This window comes from Temnothorax curvispinosus, unplaced genomic scaffold (genome assembly GCF_003070985.1).
Source record: "Temnothorax curvispinosus isolate PA1 unplaced genomic scaffold, ASM307098v1 QBEX01018393.1, whole genome shotgun sequence".
NCBI classification, from domain to species: Eukaryota; Metazoa; Arthropoda; class Insecta; order Hymenoptera; family Formicidae; genus Temnothorax; species Temnothorax curvispinosus.
In genome coordinates, this window is record NW_020228173.1 from 1,120 (window position 1) to 11,873 (window position 10,754).

General features: G+C 38.3%; 1 long non-coding RNA gene across 1 annotated transcript; it reads right to left on the reverse strand.

The window, feature by feature from the left end:
* Positions 1-617: 617 nt before the first annotated feature.
* LOC112468353 lies at positions 618-9,886 on the reverse strand. The gene is made up of 4 exons (XR_003042380.1): positions 9,127-9,886; positions 8,762-8,914; positions 6,811-8,599; positions 618-879 (listed from the first exon to the last, which is right to left on the reverse strand). It is a non-coding gene; the product is annotated as an uncharacterized LOC112468353 (long non-coding RNA).
* Positions 9,887-10,754: the final 868 nt, after the last annotated feature.

A 10,754-nucleotide genomic window follows, 5' to 3' on the forward strand; every position in this document is an offset into this window, starting at 1 on the left:
AGAAAAATAATCAGGTTACCAGTTGAGAGCTAATGCAGTATGACTCAAGTGCATCCTTTTACTCTCTCCAAAGCGTCCTTAGAACCTTCTAGAAGGAATTAATTTTAACCAATGGAAGCCATAGAAGCCTCCCATAATTACCATCTCTATTCGTTCATTAGCAAATCAGAACATGACAAATTCAGCCAGCATTCAAATCTACCACTATAAAAAACACGTACTTAGTCGGAGCGGAGCGCATTATGCTCATTGTCTTTATTAATTAATTGTCGAATCATAAGCATCGACTCTTGTCTCTTAAACTAATGTCAGTGAACTTTTCATCTCGAAACTGCTCCGGCTGACTGACGAGTTTGGGGCCTTTTGTTCCCGAGGGTTGATTGACGCAATTAGGAGGTGCTCCTTCCGTAAAAGCCAGCGTGATAACAGTAAGTCTAATTTTAATAATCAAGCGAAATAACAACCTTGTACTCCTTACTCCTATTTTGTGGAGACTGTATCAACACCAGATTGAATTAATAAATTCAGTATTAATCTCTATATTCGCAAGTAATATAAATCACCCCTTTTTCCGTTCCTCCCTTATCTACTACTGAAAAATAACATTGTACAACGAGGAAATTTGATAACAATTTATTCCTCAAAATCCCGTGTCACAAAACAACAGCCGGTTTCCGGCTACAGAATAAAGATACAAATAAATGTCCCCAATTACTCCTGTGTGATACACCATTATTGTAGAATAAGATTCTCTTTCTCCTTTCCACGCACCGTTCCGATAACGACATCTCTCGCCAGTCCCGGGATATAGTCGGTGCATGCAGACTTCCCCGAAATAACAAAGGAGAGGCTTTTTTTCACTACGCCGAGGTAGTAGTGCTAAAAGAAGAAAAGTACAGTGTATATCGCGATTTATATCGATCTGTACATTTGTCCAATAATCGTGACGTAACATATAAAAATTGGTGGCAGCGGTGGGATTGGAAATCGTTATAGGAACCAGGAAAGGAAAAGCTTTGTGAAAATTTCGAGACCTTAATATTCGTACACATGATTAGATCACCGTACACTACTCGTTCGCAAACGTCTCGTACCCCTTTCGAAACAGACGACAAAATGACTACCGGAGACCCAGATACCGTGCTTCAGCGAGCACTTGAAAAAGAAAAGATTTTCTCCGAACAAGCGGATGCTTTACGGAGGAGACAACAGGAAATCGAAGCAAGAGAGGAAGAATGAAAATTGCTTAAAACTAAACCTGACGTTCAAGAACTTGCTAGTATATTAGCGGGAATTCGGCAAGAACTCGGGAAATTAAATTCCGTTCCCGAGGAAGTACAAAATTTAAAAACACACATGAACGAATTACAGTCGCGAATCGTAAGTCAGAGTATAGCTTCACCCACTCGCGATAATCTTCCCCGTTCTAATGAAACGTTCTTCTCAACCCATAACGATTTCGTGGACGAACAACCTGCCATGCGTCTCAAAGATGTGGTAGACTCCATTTCTAGATTCGATGGACACAAAATACCTATTTATCAATTTTGTAGAATGTGCGACCGTGCACTTAAAATGATACCCCCCAGATAGGAATATCAACTGGTCCAATTAATTATCAATCGCTTACAAAATCATGCCTATACAGCTGTAAAAGGTATGAATTTTTACACAGTCGCTTCCTTAACGCGCCATCTCAAAACTATTTTCGGTTCTAATAAATCTTTAAATCAGTACAGAGGAGAACTTGGTAATATTTATATGCAGCCAAACAAAGACATTTTTGCGTACATAGATCGAATCAAAGAATTACGAAATGCTATAATCGATGGAGAAACCTTCCTTTATGGAGAGGAAAACGTGGATTTACAAAATATTGATAATGATTGCCGCGAAGGTTTCATAAACGGACTACCTTCCGACTTGCTAATTCGAGTAAAATTGCAAGGACAGACATACTCACTTGACGAAGCAATTTCATCCGCAATACAACTTACATTACAAACAAAATTACTGAAGAAAAGAATGACCACTGCAAAACCAAACCCTCCCCCTCGTATGGATTACCCTAATGATCGCGCACAACCTTCTAATCCACAAATCCTGCAAAATCCTACGCGCCCATTTATTAAACCGTTAATCCCTGGTTAGCCTGGACCAAATGCTCCGACCGGTAAGATTTGCAAATATTGTAAAGATCCTGGACATCTCATTGATGAATGCAGAAAACTAGCCTACCGTCGCTCCGTCTAAGCTCAATACGAAAATAATCCTTCGCAACAATTATCTTCGAACATTTCTGGACCTAAACAAAATCAAAACTTTCAAAATTTACCAACAAAGAGTCCGGGAAACGCCGACAGCGTTCCGGCAATAAGCCGGTGCCCGCCCGAACACAACCGTGACTGGGCACATGAATCAAAATAAAAAATCAGTTCAATTCCAGAGTATCGCAGAGACTCCGTTACTGCGCGGATAAATAAAGTAAGTAGAGTTGGTGAGTCACCGAATGTCATGCTTTCATCACCCGATTTAATAGGAAACTGTCTCTTTATGATCGACTCAGGTTCAGACATTAATCTAATCAAAGAAAGTTGTGTAGAAGACGGGATCGAAATTAATAGAAACCACATATTTTCTCTGCAAGGTATAACCGCAGAACCTACATTTACATTGGGATCCATTTCAATACTTTTGTTGGGAAAAATAGTTGATTTTCATCTAGTAAATGAAGAGATCGGTTTTATGCAGCATGGCATCCTCGGGACAGACTTTTTCAAGAAATATGATGCTATTATCAACTTTAATAAAAAAATACTTGCAATATGATGATTCTTGCATTCCATTTGCCGAATCTAAACATATTCATGTAGAACCACGATCTGTAACACCATTTTATGCCTTTGTCACTAACCCGGAGATGAAGACAGGATATATTCCCTTTTTAGAATCCATTAAGGGAATTTATTTTGGTAACGCTATTGTTACAAATATTGATGGGAGGTGTCACCTCCCCCTTTACAACACCAACGACGACGGATACGATATAGAAGTTCCGTCAGTGGAACTGCAAGAATTCGACATTAGAGAAAATCTAGTGACAACCTCTAGCCTTGATGCTTTCCTAGGGCTTGCGTCACCGCGAAATCCTCCCCAGAATCCTCTATCCAAGTCAGAAAGCGTTGTAATCCCTATAAGACGAGAGTATGTTGAAAAGTACGAAGTGGCAGAACCTATTCCCATGGTTTCGCTTACTCCTTCCTGCGGTACTGACGATTCCCTAAGGCTGTCGTCAAATTCCGTTCATCGCGATAATCACACTGAAGAGAGAGTTGCGGAAGTCTCGCAACTTCTCAATGCAGAGCATCTCAATCTTGAAGAAAAAGAGAATTTAAAGGAATTAATTACAAAGTTTCATGATAGATTTCATCTGCCTGACGATCCGTTAGAAAGCACTAACGCTGCTAGACACTCCATACCAACCATTAACAAAGTTTCTATACACACTAAACAGTATCATTTTCCGCCCAGTCAGAAAGAAGAGTTAGATAAGCAAGTGAACGACTTGTTGAATAAAGATATCATCGAATATTCGAGCTCACCATATAATTCACCAGTGTGGATAGTCCCAAAGAAACCAGATTCCGCTGGGAATAAAAGATGGAGAATGGTGATCGACTTCCGCAATTTGAATAAAAGAACAATAGGCGATGCGTATCCGCTCCCTAATATCACTGACATCCTAGACCAATTAGGTAGCGCCAAATATTTTTCTGTTTTAGATTTCGCCTCAGGACTTCACCAAATTTCGATGGATTCCCGCGATGCTCCCAAAACAGCCTTTTCAACACCGTACGGTCATTATCAGTTTAAGAAAATGCCATTTGGTCTTAAAAACGCCCCCGTGACATTTCAACGTTTAATGGATACTGTTTTATCGGGCCTGCAAGGAAATGAGCTATTCGTTTACATGGACGATATCGTGGTATATGCACGATCCTTAGAAGAACACAAGGTAAAAATGGAGCGATTAATGAAACAATTAAGAGAAGCCAACTTACAATTACAACCGGATAAATGCAATTTCCTGAGAAAGGAAGTAGCGTATCTTGGCCATATAATCGGAGCAAACGACGTAAGATCTAATCCTAACAAAATTCACGCTATTACTAAATTTCCCACAACCAATTAACGCTAAAAATATAAAACAGTTTTTAGGCCTCACCGGATACTATCGTCGATTCATTCCCCAATTTTCGAAAACTGCGAAACCTTTAACTGATCTATTAAAAAAGGATAAACCATTTGTTTGGAGGGAAACCCAGATAAACGCCTTTCGCATTTTACGGGATTCGTTATGTAAAGAATCAATTCTACAATATCCAGATTTCACTAAACCTTTCGTGTTAACGACGGATGCCTCGGGATATGCTATCGGCGGCGTATTGAGTCAAGAAATAGTCGGAAAAGAATTACCTATAGCATACGTTTTGAGAATACAAAACAAAGCAGAACAAAATTATTCTACCGTAAAAAAGGAATGTTTAGCCATTGTTTATTGCGTTAATCATTTTCGATTTTACTTGTATGGCAAAACTTTTACTATTGTAACCGATCATCAACCGTTAACTTGGTTACAGTCAATTAAAGATCCTACATCGCGCCTTTGGAAATGGAGAAACAAACTCTCCGAATATCAATATGAAATTCGATACAAAAAGGGATGTTTAAATAATAACGCTGATGCCCTCTCGCGAAATCCTCCATCTGCAATAGTATTACCCGTAACTACTCAGCCTATAATTACCGAACCTGAGGACTCGAATGACGATACATTATTCTCTTTTGAATTACTTCACTGCAGAAATCGATTAGTTAATCCCACTATCAATAACGATAATGAAGAAGCCGGTCCTTCAAGATCAAATCGTAATATAGATATCGAAGACGACTTTGACGAACAGGGAGACCCTCATTTTAGAATTCGGTGCGAAATCAGCTACGCGAGAAGAGAAGATTCGAACCTCGAAACAGAGCCATTAAATAGATCGGAAAAAGAAGACAGTAGTGATGACAATGACGATAACGAGAATGACAGCAACGAAAATGACGATGACGCTTTCAACGAAGCTCTCTTTATCCCTGGAGATAAGGCGGAAGGAGAACAACCACCCGTTAGAGCAAATTTTGTAAATTCTCGAGAATCACTACTGCGGTGAAAAGATAATCTGGTTATATTTATCAAAATGAACAGAACTGCTTTCGACGATGGAGCGAAAGAACTCGAAGAAATCAACTTACTTCCACACTATGATCACCTAACTCATGCACGCGCTAATGTCTCACCCCTCAACCTCCACCTATTTGATCTCCCTACCTATCAAAATTGATTGTTCCACCCCATTTGAAGCACAAGATATAAAAAATTGTATAGAATTACTCAAAGACGTAGTCATTCAATTGCAACTAACGTCATTTCGAATCAGGAAAACACATGTCTTCGACGATATTCCTTGGTCCTATATATCTAGGCAATTGACTAAATATTTAGAAGATACCCGAATCATCGTCACGATCTGTCGTAATCTTATACGGAGTCCTGAGGTAGAAGAACAAATTCCTCTGATCACTGAATATCATTCCTCAACTATTGATGGCCACAAGGGAGTTACTAAAACATACGATAGGTTACGTCAACATTTCTATTGGAATACCATGAAAAGAGATATTAGTGAATTCATTCAAGATGTCGTACCTGTCAGTTGAAAAAATTAACGAGAGTCAAGACCCGTCAACCTATGATAATAACTGATACTCCTGGCGCCGCGTTCGATAAGGTTTCAATGGACATCATGGGACCGTTACCTGTGACAAGAAAAGGAAATTCATATATTCTAACAATACAAGATTTATTAACAAAGTATTCCCTTGCTATCCCTATTTCGGAAACCAATTTTAGAACTATAGCCGAAGCCATTGCTGTCCATTTCGTCTGCATTTATAGTACTCCTAAAGCAATTTTAACCGACCAAGGAAGTAATTTTTTATCAGCTTTAATAAGACATTTAACTCGCCAATTTAGTAGTAAACACTATAAAACCACCGCATATCACCCTCAGAGTAATGGGTCAATCGAGCGATCACACCACGTATTAACCGAATACCTAAAGGTTCGAGTCAATGATAGAGAAGACTGGGATGATCAGGTACCTTTAGCTATGTTCTCTTACAATACTAGTGTACACGAGGGAACTAAATACTCTCCATTCGAATTGATTTTCGGACGACTACCTAGATTACCTTCCTCTCATCCACCGTTAGAAGAGAAAACTCTCCTTACCTACCCGCAATACCTGATCGATCTATTTGACACAATCAAAGATATTCAAGCTAAAGCTCGCGAGAATTTGACAAGAGCTAAAGAAAGAAGTAAACGATACTATGATCGTCGTGCTAATGTTGTTCACTTTGAGCCCGGAGATTACATATTCTTATTAAAGAAACCTCGAAAAGGTAAATTCGCCGATCAGTATACCGGTCCCCATTTAGTTCTGAAAGTCTACGATAACCATAATGCAAAAATACAAGTTGGAGACAGAACACGATTAGTTCACACTAATAAGTTAAAACTAGCTCTAGTTGATCCAGGATGAAAAACATTTATTTTTTTCAGGTTCCAGCCGAGCTGAGCTCAAAACGTTATATCGGATCATAAATGTCCGTGGAAGAATTTAAACTTTTTTGCTATAACACCTTGAGGATTTATAATACGGCAACTGACACAACTGAGTGCCTCAGCTGTAGGGATACCTCACAGCTGTCGCCCTACGGTGGTCAGTTCCACTTCCTCGTAACACACGACCTCGTGCGTGGACCGTACAACCAACTACGTTGTCCGACGTGCAGAGAAGAAATCACAATCTGTCTTCCCTCTTACGTCATTGTATCTGTACTCGCTCAGAGGGATTTATACGACTCCGGTCTAGAGCTCTCGCTATTTGCGAGGATTGCTATAACCAAGCAGGCCGACCTAATACATTCGAGTCTATCTATTATCACGTTTTGTCATTGAACGTTTCTAAATCACCCGTTAGCAGCCAATGTAAGCGTTTCACGCGTTCCCGATCGGAAGCCATTAATTGTAGCGAATGCGTGTCCTCCTTCCTAATGCTTGTCGAATTGATTAGAAACAAAAATTATAATCCTGATAAATTAGCTGCGATACAATACGACGTCGTCTGCGACTATATTAAAGTCTTAGATCTATATAAATCCTAAAGCCGTCCCTAAGTGGCACCCGAGTATAACCATGAATCACGACATTGCGATCACCGAAATCTCAATTCCTAACTCTATCCGGCGCCGTTGTACAATTCGCGTTTGGGACAGAATGCTTCACACTTGTTGTTGTTTGGACTGCTATATGGAGGCTAACGCGGGTATACCAGCCAGTAATTTAGTGTATGACATGATAATGAGTCATTGCCTTGTGAGAGGCCCCTACGGGAGCCATTTTTGTCCCAAATGTCCCTATAACTCGTTGCGTCCCCTGCATAGCAGCATATACTAAACTCGTAAACTCTTTTCAAAATCAGAATACTGATGTCCGTTACGTTAACTTTGTTTATGACGTGTTGAACGACTATCTTATAATTATTAATAATCAACAATCATCCACTCAACCTACCCAGCATGGATAATGCCATCTATATTATATTTTATTTTTTAAGTACAATAGAAATTTAAGGTATTCTGTATTCTTCTATATTTAAAGTACTATTACTCTATCTAGGTCGCCAAACACCCTAGGTGAATAACATTATCTGCCCAAGGCATTGATGTACATGTCTCTGGATTGAATCCCGCATGTATACGAACCAACTACGGTACTGCCGTCGCGAGAGTAGAACAGAGCTTATATTCGCCAAAGCGACCCCGTTATATTATAATATCACGTAGTATTATATAATATACGTAACTTATATTTTAGCTACTCTCAATTATAACGTTGATATATCCCCTGATATTTACAAAATGTGTCCACCATGGGCATATATTTATAGCCCCCATAAACTTCTGAAAAATTATACTACCCTGTATCGTAGTAAATGTTGTCGCACGATGGAGTTCCGATTAAAAGAATATCCCGGTCGCATGTGCCTGACATGTTACGAAAAGGTTGGCTTGTCAGAATCAGAATGGGACGTAAAAGAAACTCACTATTTGATTTACGGTCGCATCAATCGCACCATCTGTGCTCGATGTGGATCAGATATGACAAGAACTTGCTGCGCGGCTACCTGTTCGGAATGCTTGGGCGGATTCATGAGAATAATCGAAATCATGCGAGAAAGCGGACATTATCAACAAGAGATAGCCCGACTCGTTTACAATATTCCGAACAAAAACATAGGAGCGTTCATGTTGACTGATTCCTCCGAAGAATAACTATATATATAACCATGTACACTAATGTAAGATCAATTACTAACCTTAGCCGAAGGCTTAAGCTATTAACATCTATAGTTACCATACTAACCCCAAGCGTACTATAATTTAGTTATGTAGTCGCGTTACATTAGGCAGATCCTATCTGCACCTACAAAAAAAACATAAAATAACAAAATAAAAAGAAAAAAGGACTTAGAGATGAGTAAGATAGATGTAATGTACAATTAATAAAAAGGTCAGTTGAAATATTGTTGCAGAAATGAAGTTTAGTATAATCCTGGCATTAAGCTTACCCACTTACGTCCTTTACCTTATTGGATTCGACTGTGGAGGACAACATCTCAACATTACGTCCGTGTCGCTACTCGGAGCCGGAGAGTGTAACCTCAACCAGCAAACGCCAAACTCCACCAACACGTACATCCAGCTACTCCAACTGTCTGACTATGATTATGCTGAAGTCCTGCAATGCAAAGTGGAGATACTTAGAACTATCCATTATTGTGGAATTCACTCACACATTTCATTTGTAAAGAGCGGCATGTCCGAATACTTAATGGAGACCCCTTATCAACGATGCTTGCACCTATTTACCGAGGGTACATTACTGATTGGAAACACAGGAAACGTTATTGATCAAATTAAACCGAATAGCACAACTTCACGCAGCGTTACCTTAGCCGGAACGGTGCAACACGATGGCTCTTGTAAGGGAGCCCAGTATTCGGATCCTTAAATTACGAGACTTGCGATGACGTCGTCGTCCAAGCCATCGTACGGATAACCTTAAAGTCTTCTTTTGCACCTGTCAAGTCGGACGCAGGAAAGATTATCCTCAGGTCTGGAACTGTCTGTACCCTGCCGAAAATGTTCGATTAAAACTGATTAAAACATAATCCGTTTTAATCGGTTTTAATCGGTTCAATCCGCGCCCGGATTAAAAAGTAATCGATTTTAATTCCAAACTAATCAGAATGGGTTTTGATATCGCTTTTGCAGATTATTTCCAATCCGAAATCATTACATTCTAATCCATATTGTTGTCAATCCAAAATAAACACTAATAATCGGATGGATATATAATCCAAAATAATCCGCCTAATTTTGTATATTTCTTTTCAAGAGATGAGTCCGTTTCAATTACAAAAACACCGATTCAATAAAATCGGTTGTAATCCATCTGAATCCGATTTGGTAGGAAAGACAACATTAATCCGTTTTAATTCGAAATTCAGCGATTACGCGTATGCAATTTCAATCCGTTTTAATAATATCCACTTTTAATAATTGAGTTGATTTTGTAATCCGGTTTAATCCAAAATTTACCAATTTCGGGGATAAAAACTAAATTGATTTGAATGCAATAAGAATCAAATTTATATAGTCTGTGATAAAGCAACAGTAATTCGTTTGAATTTGAAATTCTCCGATTTTTCAGATGAAAAGGAAATCGGATATAATACAATTAAATCAAATTTTTGTTATAATTATATTTGACTGTGTGTATATATAAATAAAGAAACAAAATTGTATTTATTACAAAGTTTTATTTATTATTGAATTTCAAATGTATTCGGAGGTTTGCATAAATATCTACAATATCCAACATCTATGTGAATAAGCTTGCTTTTGACATCGCTTATGGGAACTATTGAGCTATGTACATAATCTTCTGATTCTATCCTATCCATGTACGACACTTTAAACGGTTTATTGGAACTAATCGTAATTTTTGATATTTGCACGTGGCATTTATTATTTAATAGAATAATGTGCATTATTTGACCATATTCGCCTGAATGTAACTGAATCATTGTATCGTTCGTTCTTTTCGCTTTGCGATACTTCAGGTGTGAAATACAACGCCTCTAACGATGCATTTTTTATATGCTTTATACATTTTATCATCGCATTTTACGCTATAGCATTTGCCAATAAGAATGACATTGTTGTCATCAGATGTATCGAATTTTGATAAATGTTTATATTGAAATCTGCAGTAGTCAGACACGGCAGAATCATCACAGTAATCTACATTATCCGTTAGAAAGTGCAATATCTCCAAGGATTTTTTCGACATTTGCTGGTCAATTCCGTTTGGACCATTCATACATTGTTTTAATTTATATATATTACTCTCGAAAGACGTAAATGTTGTTGAGGATAACCAAGATTCTCGTTTTTACGATTACTCACCCGAATTGTATTCATCATAATAGTCAGAAAAGTTTGTTCTTTTAAATATATTAATGTTTTGATAGCGAAAATTTTATGTTTATTTTGAAAAAATTGAGAATAAGATG